Here is a 17,881-nt window from a genome sequence, read left to right as displayed (position 1 = left end):
ATTATTACATTACAAATCACAGACATGGTGCATTCACGCAGGATTAAGACTTAAGAATTCTGTGTAATTATTACAAATTACCAGAGGTCCCCAGGTAATACTTATCCTGTGCGAATCGGACATTAAGTGTTTTAGAAGAATATATTGTTATCTGAAATTGTATGACATGACTTCTTTTAACCTCATCGTTTTCTTAAAAGCTGAAGTGAACATGGATGAACTAATTGGCTGAAGAGACGTAATCATTTTGGGGAAACTGTACATCAGTGAGGACATTTTTTCAATGGATGTTAGTATCGATGTATGTACTGGGATAATAGCACATGTTCGCTCCACAAAAAGACTATGAATCAAACGTTAAAAGCACCATCACTGGATTACTGCGATGCTTGTATTTGTAGCTTTACATTGTGTGTGTGTGGGGGGGGGGGGGGGGTCGCCAAGATCTCCTGGCTGCTTATCAAGTCCATCAGGACCAACACGGATTAATCAGGAGCTACATGCTGTTTATGAATCGACGTTTGATTTGTGTCTCTTCAAGTATTACAAGCAACAACACAAGTCTTGACCTTCCCGATAAATAAACATGGGCGCGGGTGTGTATCCGTCGACAACAGATGTGCTCCCTCTCATGCATGATTAAGTTCCTCACAGATGCAGGGATGATTCATAATGACTCACCGGACTCACAACATTCAGCCGCTTCATGAATCAAAAGAGTGCACGGGAGTCGATGCTGTCGCCCGAGTCAATCACACCGAGAGGTCTCACGCATGAGGGAATGTTTTCCATCCTTCCTTCTTCCAGGTCTTGTTTCATCAAACAGGCGTGTGAGTTTGAGTGTCTTTATTTATTCCGTCACGCTTCGGTAGCCACAACATGTGGTCATAATGATCCGACTGTAAGACGGAGTGAGTCGTGGGGGGTTCACATCTGCGGGCAGCAGCTGCAGGTCTCCACTGAAGTCATGGTTTGGTAGGAACAGGAGCCTGTTGTCTGAGCAGAAGACACGTTCTGTCATCGCTGTTGAAGAACCGTCCGTCCATGCATTGGTTTCCTCCTGGTTGCCAAAGAGAAGAGGATCCAAAGAAGTGAGCAGTGTTGGACCCCCGTATGAACCCCTCTGTTCTCCACGTGATGACTGTGTCTCTGTCCTGCAACTACATAGTTGACCCAACTTCTGCTGGTAGAGAGACGGATTAGAGATTTCATTCAGCAGAGGAACAGTAGAGGGTCAACTAGTGTCAAATTTTGACACATGAGACATGTGACTCATGAGACTCACAGTCGGAAAAAAAAATGGAATGCCTATAAGCTCGGTTTTTGTCAGTATGATGCCATAATTATTTAACTTTCACGTGGTTATTATCAAGAAAACATGGGAAAATGTCTAGATACCGTTTCATAAATTCAACTCTTCATTCAGATCAACAACACAATGGAGAATACAAGGCCGTCTTCTACCTTTGAGAGCACCATGGCAACCAAAACACCATGATTGTGATGGTAACAGCTGTACTTCAGTTTCATCAGCTTGAGTCGCTCCTGCTCAGTTAGATCCTTCCATCTATGTCAAGAGTGGGCAATTCAAAATCACATGGGTGAACATATGTAGTAGTGACTGCTGTGACAGAATATTTATGTAGACAATAAGAAAACAATAAGAAAAAAATCCTGTAAAGGGACTTTTAGAAAGCTGAGAAAATTGAATACCTGAGTTTGGATGAACAATCATGATACAAATGTGAAAATATGTATTTGTAGGTAAATATAATATTTCATCTTGTAAGATATGTACATGTAAAAATATAGATGTTAAACAATGATTGCAATTTTTTATTTTAAGGGTCAATAGATGAAAAGAGCAAGAGCTGTTTCTGAACGTAACTTTTAAAAATAACTCTATTTTTCTTAACCATTTTTATGTGAATTGAATGATATTAAGTTCAAATACTGACTATTTTCATCTATTTATTAACTTTCAATTTGATATCAATCATCATATATATATATATATCATATATATATATACATTTTATATATACAGTATATATAAAAGGAAATCAAATTGAAAGTGATTTAATCAGTTTTTGTGGTTACACTCTTACGCCACAAGGTCCACATAAATACATTTTTTTGTGACTATTAATGTTGAACCCTTTTTATTATCTCAGGGTCAAGGTGACCCGGTTACCTTTGATTCTCTGACACGACTTATCACCAGCCATGTATTAAATTGCTGTTCCCAGGGAAACAAGAGTGATTCTAAATTGGTAGACCTGACGTCAAAACCTCCACTGCAGACCCTCAAAACATCTTGTCTTGTAATAGGTTTATTCAGAATAACAGTTTATTATCTGTGATTCAGCTGAAGCTCGCAGACAGGATGGTTGTTATGGCTCTCAGTGGGGGAAAGTGTCCTGATAGAATCAGGGCTTGTGTGGAAGAGTCAGCGTCTGGACCTCCTGCAGAAATGATTCACTGTTTCCCTGGTAAGATGACGACTGTATCTTTCCTTCTTGTTGAATGGGATGATGTTTTTCTTTCTTGTCAGCGCTGATGTGTTTTGATTCCTCGATGCCAAACCAGCTGCAGCCTTTTCTTCTCTTTCTTTTTTTCTTTTTTGAGGCAGCAGCTTCATAAATAACCTAGAATATGTGAGGGGCAAATGCAAAAAGGGGAAATCCACATTTTAGTCTTTTTTAAACCATTTATTAGCTACTATTTAACCATAGGAAAAACACTTTTTTAAGTCTTTAGATCAGTGGTCTCAAACTCAACCAGCCACCAGAGGTTACCAAGGGCCACAGATTCTTGTGGTCTTTTACCTGTTTTTTTCTGCATGTCTTTAATCCGTATTACATTCATATTTTCAATTAGAATCAGAAAACCTTTATTGAAAGTGTTGTAAACACAACAATGGAGTTTGATGTGGTAGCGTTACGGAATTAAAAAATGAAATAATAAGCAATTAAATAAAAGGGGTTAATGAAATAAACTACAATAAACTGAAATTAAATAAGAGACATTACCATAAAATGGCATATAAAAAATAATGAATACAAATGAAATACATTTTGTACAATGTTGAATTCTTTGTGGTTTCACTCTGAACTTTGGACCATGTTTGTCTGATGTTATGTCTTCTTTATTTCATTTTATTTTTTAATCTGTTCTGGGGACTTATTAAAAAATAAAATAAAATAAAAATACAAAGTCTGTTTTTCTGTGAACAAACAGACACTTTGGTACATGTGTTGGTAAAAGCTGAAAAAATAAATACATGACTGACAACAGAACTTTTTAAAACCACATGTTGCTGTTCCGCTGCAGAAAGATGGATCTCTCGATTCTGCTTTACGAAGAAAAAAATGCTACACAAACAGTAAGCTTTACAAGTTTAAGAACACATAACTTGAACTTCCCGAGTTCTCTCCAGCACCCCCATGGACCCTCCTACACTCTCCTCTTTTCTCTCACTATATCCTCCCTCACTCCTCTCCTTATCCATCTGTCTACCCCCCCATCCTTCCTCCCAGCCGGTCAAAGCGGCAGGCCGTCAACAATGAGTCTGGTTCCGCTCGAGGTTTCTGCCTTCTAAAAGGAAGTTTTTCCTCGCCATTGCTCACTGTACAGCACACTGTACAGTGTCTTGTTTCTTGCTCTTTGTTGAATTGCTGGGATCTATTTTTCCTTAATCAACTGTAGTCTTATTTCAACTGTATAGTGTCTTGAGATAACTTTGTTGTGATAAGACACTTTAAATAAAATTTAATTTAATTTAATTGAATAACTTCCCAAAACCCGGGCCGGGGACTGGTACTGGTCCATGAGACATTTCTTACCAGGCCGCACAGAAAGAAAAAATATATATATATAAATTATTACTGCCTAAAAGGCATTTCATTTAGAAAAAGAAACAGATTTTTTCGGTAATAACATTAGCATGTGACTCTTGTGACTAGTGTCAATGAGTAAAACACAAATTCTAGAAAGAAAATGTCTGTTTCATGGTCATCATTCCATATAAATAATGCTTAAGTACAAACTCACATATTGGTACAAAATCTCTAAAATATAGAAGACACAAACATAAATAACAACATCGTCAGCATACAGTCAAATATACATAGATGCAAATACAGAATCAACTTGTTGTAACCAGTCCAGAGCTCTTGCTGATTCAGCGCTAGCGTGTTTTTTTTTTCATGCATTTAATTGTCATTCTTTGCAGGTCATGCCATTGTATTTTTCCTTTTTTCTATCCAAACGTCGGTCTGTTAAAATAATTCTAACATTTAACTGTTTGGCAGTACAAAAAATGTATGGGCCCTTAATATAGGTAATAAATTGAAGCCATCATGAGTTTAAACAAGCAAAATATCCAATGTTTAAAAAACTGCAAGTAGCAAACAACAACAAAAAAAGTTGAAAAGGTAAATGTATTTTTCGGCTACACACCTTTAAATGGTTGTTTCCATTTATTTGTATTCCTTAAATGGCTCCCAGGCTTTTAATATTACGTTTTGTTTTTCCCTCCCACTTTATATTCATAAAGTAGATTTATGAAAAAAAAACTAAAACACCCCGGCTTGCCTCTGGAAGGAAATTGAATAGGGAATTATAAATCAGTTGAAGAAATGTATAAATGAATTCTTGGCAAACATGGAGCATACTTGACAAAGACTGAGATGATGTGAATATTTAATTATGCACTCTGGCTTCGCACACTGTTTATTTTTAGGAGTGTTGAGTTCAGTGTTGAGTGGAAGATGTTTTTAGCACAGATCAAAAGGGAAAACGTGTTAATCTGCTTTAATCCCTCTCAGATGTGTATCTAGCATCAGACATCAGCAGCACGCGCAACTCTGCAGCTTCAGCGATTCAGCAAACACTTTCGATCGCGGCTGCCACGCTCCATCGTCTCGGCCATACGTCTCCTCGATCCGCTCCTCACCAGAAGAATTGAGAATTTAATATTTCGGCGCCGGGACTCAATCAAACGATAAACTGTTGAAACAAAATAACTTTTCTGCTGAAATACCACACTGGTGTTTGCAATAGAGCCTGGAGTCTCCGGGGAGAGTCATTAGAGTGGATTCCTGCAGCGCCGGACAACATCCCATACATCAGATGACCAACACGGTCAACATCCATTTTCTCTAAATGCCACTTTTACACTTATTGCACAGAAGGACATGGTGTTGGAGGGAAACAGAGCAACACACACACAATCTGAAGGAGAGTTTTAGAGGTGCAGTTTGATTCTTGAAGTATTAAAAAATACTGGATATCTTGTCGTCAATCTCTCAGTCGTACTTGAAGGTCACAGGTAAGTGAGTTGTGAAATAAAGCACATGTTTAGACAAATAAATGAATCTTTTTTATTTTTTTATTTCTACGCTATGACAAAAAAGAAATAAAGCGAATAAAAAAAGTGTTTTATTTCCTGTACCAGTCAATAATTATATATATATTTAAATGTGACTGCACTCCTATATTTTAAAGAATCTATTGGGGATATTTTTTTCTTTCATTTACTTATATAGTTGCAATGACATGTTGCAGTACCCCACTTGTCTCAATGGTCTACAGGTTTTAACTTTAACACCCTCACTCTAGATACTCTGGCCTCTCTCTGCCTTCCTCAGACATCTATCTTTTCTGATCCTTGATTTAAGTCAAATGTCAGAAGGTGCTACTTTCCTGAAGCTAGAATGAATTGTGTGAGACAGTTGACCTGCTTGTTCCTTTGATTCTTAGCCTGAATAATGGCTGCCAGTTCAAAAATGTTTCTCATGTGGATTACAACAGCAATGTGTAGAGCCTAGAGTCCATAGATGGTTAAGGGATACAGATCATCACATCAAACGTCATCTTTGTATAGTTTCGACTTTTTAGTAAGTGTTTAAGTTAGTGTATCAAACCGCTAATTCTCAATGCACTGCTTTACAGTACACTGTAAGACTGTCTCAAATCAAACACTGTCGCTACACACTTACCTGAAATGACTCGACAGCTTCTTCTTCTACTTCTTTTTAACGCTGATCGCAACCAGCCGTTGGAACACTATCGCCAACATTTGACAGCGATTTCCGGCAGTTGAACCAAGGTATTTAGTTGTGTTTAATCGTGTTATTATTGTTGTTGTGTCGTTTTGTAGTAAAATGAGTGTTGTCTCTGGAAAATTTACGAGTCCCCATCCTGCCTTTCTGCACCATCTGCTCACCTGTGACACACCTGTTGAAAATGAGCTAAAACCTGTGATGTGAACAGTTGACCCCTTTGTCTCCTGTCTTGGTGCATGTTTTGAAAACCGTGTTTGTGTTTCAGGTAACTGGTATTTTCTTAATCATTTTCTGAATCTTGTACTTCTTGTCGCTGGATTAACATTGTAAGCTGTTTGCTTCGCTGCCGGCCTTGTTTAAGAATTTTCCTTTGTTTACCCTTTTGGATGGCTGTGAGAAACTATTATGGTTGTTGTAACTTTTGGTAATTTGGTAACAGTGTTATTCCTGTTTTGTATTTTTTTGTTCAGTTTTTTTTTTTTGTAGGATCCTCCTGCCTGAGTTACTGCTGGTTTTATCCACTTGTACCTTTCTCTTTCTTAAAGGGAACCTGATGTGAAAACCCAACTCTCATGACTTATTCATATGTTGTAAATGTTGAAGTCGTCCTCTTCAAAATGCAGTAGTTCATTCATCATGACGTTGCTCTGTTTTGAAGTTATTACTTAATAAAGTTCTCCCCGTCTGAAATCTCGCCAAACGAGATTATGGTATAAATTAAACATTCTGACGTCACTCTAAAATCCTAAAAGCCCTAAATCAGTTAAGAACCTACATGTTAATCGTTAAACCAAATAAATGTTTATGTAAACATGGTGAGAGTTACTTCAGCCTTTAGGTGTTTTTTTTAATGTGTACATTAAGAAGCAAAGCTTATTTTTTTATCATTCGTTTTTGATGTACAAAATGGGAGTTTCAGGGCTAAGTTGAAATTTACTTTAGTCCTTGATGCAACTTGTGTTTTTGTGACCAATCAGAGCAGAGTGGGCGTGGTTGTTCGACGAGGTTCTCAGCTGAAGCAGAGCATTTTAAGTTGGCGGGGCTTAGGCGTTTTTTCTGATGCAAATATATTTATTAAATGAGAGTTTTTGGCAAAAAGAAACAAACTGATGAGTATTATAGAGGTCCTAGAACAATTTAAGAAAAAACCTACGACAGCTTGTTATTTTTGATTTCCCCAACGAGCTGGGGTCGTAACGGATGATAAAACCAGCCCCAAATTCTAACTGAACTTTCCTTTTAACTTTAATTTTGTGCTGGAAATCATATAGTAAAAGCAGTAACTCACTTGTTATCAGGAATTTCTTACGATGTTTTAGCTTAAAATAACCGTCTTTAATTTCAGATCAATGTTCCATGAAAAAAATGAATGTAGCGTTCACTGTGTTCATGTTTAATAAGCAAATCAAAGTGTGTCATTTCAAACAGTCACCTTGTTGTCGTGGGTTAATCAGCAGCTGGTGTTATCACACATACAAAGACTTGGTCTTTGCCAGCATCAACACGTTGTTGAACAGGGTAAAAAAACTGTTTTGATAATAAATCACACGACACTGACGATCCTCCGATTCACTCGAACGCCTTTAACGACCTTCGGATATTTAATTTATCAGATTCTCCTAATTGTCGGCATCTTTTCCTGGAGCTGACCTTCTCTATTCATTAACTCCTGCTTCTCTAATAGCAACCAGCGTCACTGAGTCTGCTTCTTTCACTTCAGCGTTTCTGTGTGAAAGAGTTTCAGAAAATCTACTCTATATTTGATTTAATCTCAGATTGAGCAACAATAAGCTTTGATAAAGACTTCAGTAGGAGGACGATGGATACACTCCTTTACCTTAGAATGCTAGGAAATATTTATTTTTAATAAAATACATCCTGAAAGTACAGCATGTATGTATGAGATATAAGTTATTCGGTGGATTCTTATCAGCAGCAGGACCACGCCTGGGGTTAGAATCTGTCAAATAATCTTTGAGATCTCGAGCAGAGATGCCAGTAAATCATCTTTCTCCACGATGCCATTCAAAGTTGTGCAGACCTGCAACATTTTAACTAGCATTTCCAGTGACTTTTTTCACCTGTCTTTCCGTTTTCCATTGTGAGTAAAAAGAGAACTTGAACTAGTTTTCAATGTCGTGACATATGTCTGCAATGGTAAAAATGAAGACAACTGGTCTGGCCCAAAAAACATTAAAAAACAGTTATTTATAACTCTCCCTAAGGGATAGTTCACCCAAAATTCATATTTCACTCATTTTCTGCTCACCCTCATGTCAACTAAGGGTTTGGATTATTTTATATTTAGAGTAATCTGTTCTTTTTTAGAGTTATAGACATAAATGTTTATTTTAATGTAGCGATTGAAGCTCAGTTGTCTTCGTCGTTATCTTCGTCCAAAATACACTTAAAAACATCAAAATACCTCCATACTGCTCGTCTGTAACGTCCATCTTGGATTGAATTTGTTTTGTGTTAAAATTAGTGTTTTCCCGAGACATTTACGCCGGTACCTGCTCTGAAGACGTGTCGTCAGTGACGTAGTTTCCGTTTAGCATCATCTACGTCACTAAAATGGCAGCGTTAAGGGTGGAAAGTGTCCATCGATCCACACTCAATTTTCTATCCATATGAGTGCGTCAATTGAGTGCTCATTGTGCACTACATTTTCACACACTGCTCATCAGGACGCACTTGTCCACTCAAAATATCAAGTGTAAGTACAGAAGTGCGCGATTCGGGTCACATCCCAACACTTTTCTCATGTTTAAACACACAATCTTAGTTAATCAGATGCAACCAGGTTTGGCATATGCCGAAATATCATTGTCATGACTTCGACCCAATTGGTGGAGTCCATCTCCACACCTGCCACTGATCCAATTCTTATCATACATGGGTGCGTTTGAGATCACCCACGAGAAAGTTACTCCAATCTGTCCGGTGAGGTGAGCACACTGCTATTAGAATCCCCCTAAACTGATTGAAAAAAGTTGCATTAAGCAGTTCATTTTTAAAGAAATGACGACAAATTAAATGTCCAGCAGTTATTGCACATGTTTCATTTTATTATGTGGACAAGTGCTTTCATTAGCAGACCCTCATTCTGAAGACTTAATGGACCAAGTTACTGTGAAGTTTAAATAAGCAGCCGCTCAAGTGCACGTCAATGTTTTTGTGCTTAATGGTTTTGACGAGCCGTTAAAAAATAAATGACATGTCAGGAAGACAAGCAAACTACCGGAGGGAACGTCACGTCATTTTGTTTTTGCAGACTTTTAATTGGACTTGTTTTTTTTAACATTAGCAATGCAAACATAGAAAAATCCAAGATAAACTTATTATGCAAAGTAATGAAATCCAGTCAATCATTCCTTATTTTAAGCGACATGTTGTCAGGCAAATCTGACAGGAGGTTGTTAGTGTAGTTGTTACTGTATATTTTGGTAGAGGAAGGGGGGGGGGTGTCTGCTCAAGCTTTTGAAGCCACAAATCAAGGGCTGTTCTAACTGTGCCTGAACCTTCTTTTTCTTCTTCATCTCTGGGATTCAGGGTGTTTGCTCGCCCCGGGGAACCCCGTTTCCCGTGTTCCGTATCAAGCCGTTTGATATCGTATCTCGCATGATACCTTTGCTAGCCTCCGATCCGAAGCCGGGATTCACCCAGGAAACATTATTGGAATATTATCGACGGTCTGGTTTTCAAATATAGTCGGGTTTAAAACAGCCGCTCATTAATAAACCACAAGGTATCGACAATACCTGCAGCCCTTTACACCCTTCAATCCAAACCATTCATTAATGCAGGTCTTATGACTCTCTGTCAAGCTTCACTCAAGATGCTTCCACCCTGTCTTTTTTCTTCAACTCCCTTTATCTCTGTCCATTACTCTGAATGATTGATCCCAAAGAGCTCATCTGTTTTCATTACCACCACTCCCTTATCTTTTCTCTTCCTCTCTCTCTCTCATCCACAAACATCTAAAAACAAAACCAAGCCAATAGACACTATTTTAAGATGCACAGTCATGGTGTCAGTTTTTTTTTTTTCTAAAATATGAATGAATCAAGTAGTATCTCTTGTGTGTATCATGAGACTTACAGACATAAAAGAAAACATGGAATGACTAAAAGCACTGTTTTTGTCAGTACAATGTCACAACTATTGAAGTAAGAACTAAAGTGTCATTATTAAGAAAACATGGTCTAGATATTCATTCTTAAGCTAAACTATTAAGATATATTTCATTGTTTTCATCATATTTGTACTAACAAATGTACCTTTAATCGAACCAGACATTCAAATAAACAAGAAAATGAAGCTGCTTTAATCTTTAAAAACAAGACATCATTTTCTTTACACTATTAGATGTTTTGTCATCACTATGTTTATTATGATTAAAAGACCAGAAGTGTCTCTGCCTCCCTCTGAACTGAACTTGCTTTAAAATAAACATCACTTTCTGCATATTTAAAGGCAGTCATGTAGTGAGAGCTCGGCTGTGCAGGTGACAGCCATTATAACATGCTTGAGGAGGCCAAATTAGATTTTTTTTTCTTACCTACAGCTTTGTGATCACAAATAGATTTTCAAAGACCCATAAAGTCTATGAATTTCCTGAGGAAAATTGAAAATGCAAAGCGTGAAGATGAAGACGCTCATAACAGAAGGGCGGCGTGTTTTTATGAGGGTTATTTCTTTGAATATAGTCAGAGAGCAGGTGTGTGTGTGTGTGCTTGGTGTGTGTCCACGGTAGAGGGTGTTTATTACAGGAGTACACCAGGTGCACAGCTTTCTCCCTTGTATTTTGTTTGGTAACCCTTCACACACATTTTCCATAAATCTTCATAGAAGTGTTTTTTTTCAAGCTCAATGGAGAAAAATAGTTATTTTTCCCCAACTGCCTGCCCTTCCCTCTATGACATATAATCAATGAATGTTGTTTAAGTTTAACTGTCAAAACATAATTGGGTTTCCAAAAAGCTCCTTCAAAATTGGAAAAGAAATATCTTAAATAAAAGGCTGCTTTTACTTTTTTTTCAAAATAAAAAGCGGTCGCTCCAGAATGGATTATTTCTGTGCCCAAAACACTGTTTCTTGGAAAATATTGCAAGTTACTTGTGAAACGGTTTATGTAGACGATCAGATAGTTGTGTCAAAAGGAAAATAAATTCATGTTAATGTCGATATGGTGAGCTATAAAGATATCAGTGTTTAACATGAGATCAAGTACAGAGATTATGGATGTCAATAACTATACAGAGACTTTCATAAGAGAAAAATATGTGTTAAAGGAATTTGACTGCAGTGTTTGGTAAATGAGGACAAACACAGAAATAATTAAGATATTTTGAATCTTAATGAAAAGACAAAAAGAATCAGACTCATACTTCCTGTGACAGTCTGGTAATTATACATGATATACATGATCGATGTTTGATTCTCCTGTCTTAGATGGAACTTGATATTTTCTACTTTTCATGACTATTTCTGAAATATCTAACCGAGTGTGAGTCAGTCTTAAGAGGGAAAGCGGAGGAGTCTTGATATGTGGCCTGGATTTCAAATCAATATAGTACCGAAAGTCAAATATAAAAACTAATTAGAAAGATGACATTAATGGAATGTCCTAAACTCCCTCCACACTGTGCATGACTGGTCAGGACGCCCTTAAATGACCCCAGACTTCAGCGACCGTCGTAGTGTTAGGCTGGACCGATTCATCTCTTTTTCTGCCACAACTCATTACTAATGTTGTAAAAGAAAATGTTCAGAATGAGCAGAAGGGATTGTTCTTGGTCCTTATCAGTCTTATCCAGTGAATACCTGCCTTTAAATAAATCTATTGCACTTTTTCAAGATGTTTAAATAGGATTTCTTTGAAGAATTCTAAACTTGTTTATATATGAAGGTACAAAAACTCGCACTGATGGATGGATTGCACTGTCTCCAATGTTTGGTCATGATTTTTAGCAACTTCACAGACAGTAAAGTACTTAAGAAGTAAGTACTGTAACTCCATCATTTTTGGTCAACTATGTTTGGATAAAGACATCTTTAACGAATGGAAATAATTGTGAAAAATGTTTCTACAGTTGCCAAATTCAGCCCGTAAGCCGATCAAATTTCTGCAGGAATTCGAATGATATGAAACCATATCTGTTCAATTAAACATAGGAGAGCATAATCCAGGTTTCCACTCCACTCGTTTCGTTAGAAATGCATCTGTGTTTCTGCTCAGCTGTGGAAAAGGAAACCTGGAATATTGTATGTGCGGGATCATCCCTGGAGCTGCCAGACTGGTCTGTGGTGGGAAATCAGGTGAGCACATCGTCACGGTTGATGTCGATGGAGACGGAGATTAATGAAAGGGTCGAGTCCAGGGCGGCTGAGTGTTTTGTTAGTTTTCTAAATCTGCCAACTGTCAATCACCGGCAACATGGCAGCTGCTCTTTCCACTTGCCAGCCCCTATTCTCCTGCCAACACAGGTGACTTCCAGTCCGGCTATAAAGAGCTCATTCATTCATCACTGGAAGACCATAAAACCAGAAGAGATGGAGAGAAAAAAAGTAACAAGAGGAATTGACAAAAACACTGCACACCTGTGAACTAACTGCTCGCTTGTGAACTCACGCTGTTTTAAGGCAAAACAATATTCAGCATCTGAATGTTTTGCATGAAGGTGAACGTTTTCCTTCAACAAATGTTTTTATTATATTCCCAGCTTCAGAGTTTTGTATACATGTGTACCTGCTTAGACAGGGGCGGGCAATTATAATTCTTCAAGGGTTACATTAAATTCTGTGAATGTTGTTAGGGGCCGTCAAGCAAAAAGAAAGACGAAAAAATCCCTAAAAATAAATGAACACTCGTCATTAGGCCATGTTTTTATTAAGCAAAATAAGTTGCAATTATTCTTGTATATATGAGTTTTTTTCAAAACATTATAAAAATGTTTTGAGGGATGAATACATACTCGAAAAATTACACACAAAAAGTAAATAAGTGTTATGTTAAAATGTAAATGAATAATAAATATATAAAATACATTTGTTAATACCATTTATACATGATCATACTTCGACATTATGAGGGCTGCATAAATACAGTCAAAGGGCCGCATGTGGCCCCCGGACCGCACTTTATTGAGTATTATTTTGATTGTTTAGGCGCTTTGTGATCCTGGTCTGGAAAAGAAATATATAAATACAAATTACTTAATAACTTACTTACTTACTTTGCTCAGGTCTTTGTAAGACAACGGACGGTGCCCGTATGGCATGTTCCCAAATAGCAATGGTGGCTATGGAGGTCTATGGGGATTTATTTTGTACATTTTATGTCAAATTAATGGTGAATAATGAACTACACATATAGCAGGGGTTTTTATGTTCTCCCTGTGTGGCGTGGGTTTACTCCTGGCAATCCTGTTTCCTCCCACAGTCCAAAAACATACAGAGGTGGATTGAGAACTTTGGCAAATTTTCCATCGGTATGAGAGCCTGTGTGAATGGTTGTCTGTCGTTGTGTGCCCTGCGACAGACTGGCGTCCTGTCCAGGGTGTCCCCTGCCTCTCGCCCTATGATATTGGGATAGACCCGAGATAAAGCGGTAGAAAATGAATGAATGAAGATATAGCAGGTGACTTTCAAATAAACTTGTAAATATGGATAAACATTTTAATGATTCATTATAATTATTATTATTAATATGATTAAAGTTTTTTTTATTTAGAAAGTCCTGGTAGCCCTTCAGACTAGACACTATAGAAATAAAGTAACAATCCGTCTCAAAATAGTTGATAAACCCTGGTCAACCGTCTTTTAAAGCAGACTAATGTAAGAATTGTTTTTACAGACCGACATGGGGATAAAAACAACAATATAAAATAGCACAACTGGCTAAAAAAGAAAACATTAAGTGCATAAAAAATGTACATGACGATAAGACAACAGGAGCCCTTGTTTTTTTCTGCAACAAGATGTCCCAAGACAGAGTGTGTACTCATTTTGCCAAATCACAGGCTTATTTTTTCCAGCAAACAAGTATCTTTATGTCCCAAGAGTCACAAGCTTCAAAGACAATCCAGTCCTCTTTTCAAAATACAACATCAGCGTTCAGACAGTATTAATCAATGCAACAGGAAATTCTAAAAATCATCTTCTCTCTCTTCACTCTCTTCTTGTCCAGTGGTTGGGGACCACCGACTTACAGCCCAGGGGACAATCTGGCCTCATTTATTTTGGCCCAAAAGAGCTTAAGATTAACACCTATTCAATACTAGTTTAATGGGATCACGTGGTCATGGTCGATACAGGAAGGTTGAGGGGAACAGATTTGTAATAGTGGCTCCAGAACTTAGGTGTGCCCTGAAGGTAAATCAGTAGGTCTACGCTGGGAGGATGATGAGAAGAAATGCCTCACGTCGAAAAAAATAGTCTTCAAAAGGCCACACGAGTCGTTCAATGTCTTCCGTAAGAGACTTTCTTCTTCTTACCCAGCAAAAATAATCAACTGGAAAAGACATTAGCAAAGTCACTAAAATGAATTCATGTGAACCTAATTGAGAGGAAATAGTTTGGGGGAAATGTGCTTTAAGCACTGGAGCTGATGAAGACTGATTGTTGATTAACAAAGCAATCATCTGACTCAGATCACGAGAAAATGCATCACTGTCTTTGTTTGAGGCAAACTGTGGCGGCGACCCTTCAGACAGATGTGGCTCTCCCGGGCATCATCATCATTAAAAGACACTGAAATTAGAAACCACTGCGGGATATCTCATCATCACACACAAACAACTTCATCTTGTGTCCCCGTAGTCTGACGCTCGGCGAGGGATGCAAACATATGCAACTGGAGACTCACATCTGGTGGATCTCTGGGACGTCCTTCTGGTTGTATGGGCAGCACTGACACCAGCTGACATAGGGACAAGTTCAAGGTCAATATGTGCCCTCAGCTCCATTTCCTGAAAGTTAATATGAACCGTCTTTTTATTCTGTCTGTCTGTACACATTGGCTGACATATACATATAAAACTTTCTGGTGGAAAATTCCTGAGCTAGTGTGTTGAGTGTCATCAAATTTGTTCAACCACAGGCATTTACATGTTAATCATTGCTTGTGTTTCAGAGCTTTTCCTTGTCTGAGTTGGAATTAAATATCTTGTAACTTCTCAAAAGGGACACAAACCTTGATTTAATCACATAAGCCATAAGGATAAAATACTAACCTCTGTTAGTTCATTTAAGACCATCTGTCTGTGTTTTTTCGGTTGTGAACTTTGTTCTTGTCTCTCGGATAATCAATAACTTACCATGGAGTATGAAGATGCAACTGAAACAGTGACGGGTTGTGACTTTAAACCAATTCGGACCTCTGCTATAGTTCTAAGACAGTTCTTACCTAACACTTTCATACTGGCAAGGTAGCAGGTAATTTGTTGAAGGTGTTTAAATATAAAGAATGCTTGCAATAAATGTAAAATAAATAAAAAGCTTGTTTAGAAAATTGTTTAGCTTGAAAGCCATTTGACAGAGAAAGGTGATGACACCCAACAAGGAGTCATAGTCGGAGGATGATGACAGCAATAGACCGATTTCAAGTGTATGTATCATGGGATTTTATATTTTATATAAAGAGGACCAAGGCCGAGACCATACTGTCTATAATACACGCAATATACACGATACATTTCCTGGAGTTGAAAAGATTTGGTTTCATATTGGATTAGATTTTAACAACATTCTGTGTTTTCCAAAACCAAGACTAGACCAAGACCATATACTATCGAGACCAGGACAAAACTCAGGCCATGAAAAAATGATTTAATTTTCAGGTATTTTCATTGTAAAGGTTGACTTTTGACATTTTATTTTTCTTTGGTAAAACTATCAATTGTGTGTCAATATAAAAAGAGCTTGTTGGTTTTCACTTTCTATGTATTGTAATCTTCCGTTCTCCCATTAATTTTAGGGAAAACTGGACTGGGATCAACACAAATCTGGTTTATTGGCACTAAAATGTGACCAAGCGATGAAAGGTTCTTGAAGAATATCCTAGGAAGGAAATTCCCGGACATGTTTTTCTTTCTGGGACCAGCATCCATGTTTTGGACATATTCTTGGTTAGAGACTTCCTGTTATATATATATATTTATATATATATATATATATGGTTCAGAAATGTTACATTTCCGTCCCTCCCTTGTTTTGATTCCTTTCTTCCCCACAATAAAGGCCTAGTAATTTCTCTTTCTCTGCGCTTCCCCCTCGAGATGTCTTTATGGGAAATCAAAGCCAATCAGATTTCAGTGGTCATTTCTTTTTATAGCCTGGAGCTGGGAGTCTTTTCAACCAATTAGCTCGGACAGCAACAGTCTCCAACATGAGCATGTAAAAAAGATTTACAGCTTTGAGAGCCAAATCCCTCCTCAAGTCTTATCTGCTCCCCCAGGGTTTTGGCCGTCGTACAGCGCCACCAAAGGCTTTAATGGTGTATAATGGAGCGTCCAAGCCGCTTTCACCGAGGAGCAGTGGGATGACGCCTGCTGTGTCTGACTGTGAGAAAGTGGGGCAGCCTTGTGCCGAGTGACAAGATGACCGAAACCAACCCTCACAGTTTCCATGACTTGACATCAAACTTTTCATAAACGCCGCTGTCAGCACATCTGTGGTTTAAGTGAGGTCATTTCTCCACTGAAGATATGACACGAAGCAAGGTTTAATTTCCGCTTCATCTGTCATTCCAGTCCTGAAAGACAGACTTTATTTTGTTTACAAGCCGACAACAGATGCTGGATTGACCTGGTCCACAACAACCGTTGTCTGTAACAAGAGTTTGAGGCATCAATGAGGAGACTTCCTGTCAAAACAAAGTGCCCTGCTTCCTTCTGGAATTGTCATTTTACGTTTGCTTGATAAGGAATCTGTGAAAGAGATCTGATGAAACATCTGGACCTGGTGATGGTCACATCAAAGCGAGACCTAAACAAACACATCTTACCCGGGACTGTTTTGTGTCCAGAGTTGAATCAATACAATTCCAAAGTCAAAAAACAAACATACCAGATTAAACAAGGATACTATGATTTCATAAAGTGATGATGAGTGCAAACAGAACAGAAGATCTAGTATGAGTCACTGCTACACAAACTGTGGTACAGAACAGTCGCACACGTGTGTTGCATGCGACGGTGATTGATCCTTAACTAGATCTTGATTGATTTGGGGTTTAGAAGTAGGTTTTTAATGAAATAATAGTAGCGTTTATTCGCTTCAATCAGATGAAGGGAAACTAATTATTATAATTATAACATCTAAAAGTAAGTTGGTTTGTACAAATATAATGATAATAAGAAAAATAGATCATAAGACTTTTATTTAAAAACTTATATCAAGACATTTTCATGTTTTCTCAATAATAACGTTTAAGTTCTTACATCAATAACATTGTCCTGACAAAAACAGTGCTTTTAGTCATTACATGTTTGTTAGTCACATGATACACACAGGAGTTACCTGTTGTAACTTGTGAAAAATACATAAAGTAGTAATAGCATGTGGCACAAACTTAACAAAGTGTTTTAAGTAGAGTCAGATGTTTTGCAGGGTTTTTTTTTTCTTTCTTTGGCCAAATGATAACAAACAGTTCTACAATAGTTATTGTTAGTCTTTCTATGCAAGACAAGAGTGAAGATATGATCTATGCTTCCAGTCGTGTGCGTGCTCAGGTTTCTTATACAAGTGGGGCACAAAGTTGACACCAAGTTTCTCTCCGAGGCAAATAAGAAAGTGCTGATAAATTCCGT

The sequence above is a fragment of the Callionymus lyra genome, chromosome 2 (genome assembly GCF_982586985.1).
Source record: "Callionymus lyra chromosome 2, fCalLyr1.hap1.1, whole genome shotgun sequence".
Taxonomy (NCBI): domain Eukaryota; kingdom Metazoa; phylum Chordata; class Actinopteri; order Syngnathiformes; family Callionymidae; genus Callionymus; species Callionymus lyra.
Note: the sequence above shows the minus strand (reverse complement) of the source record.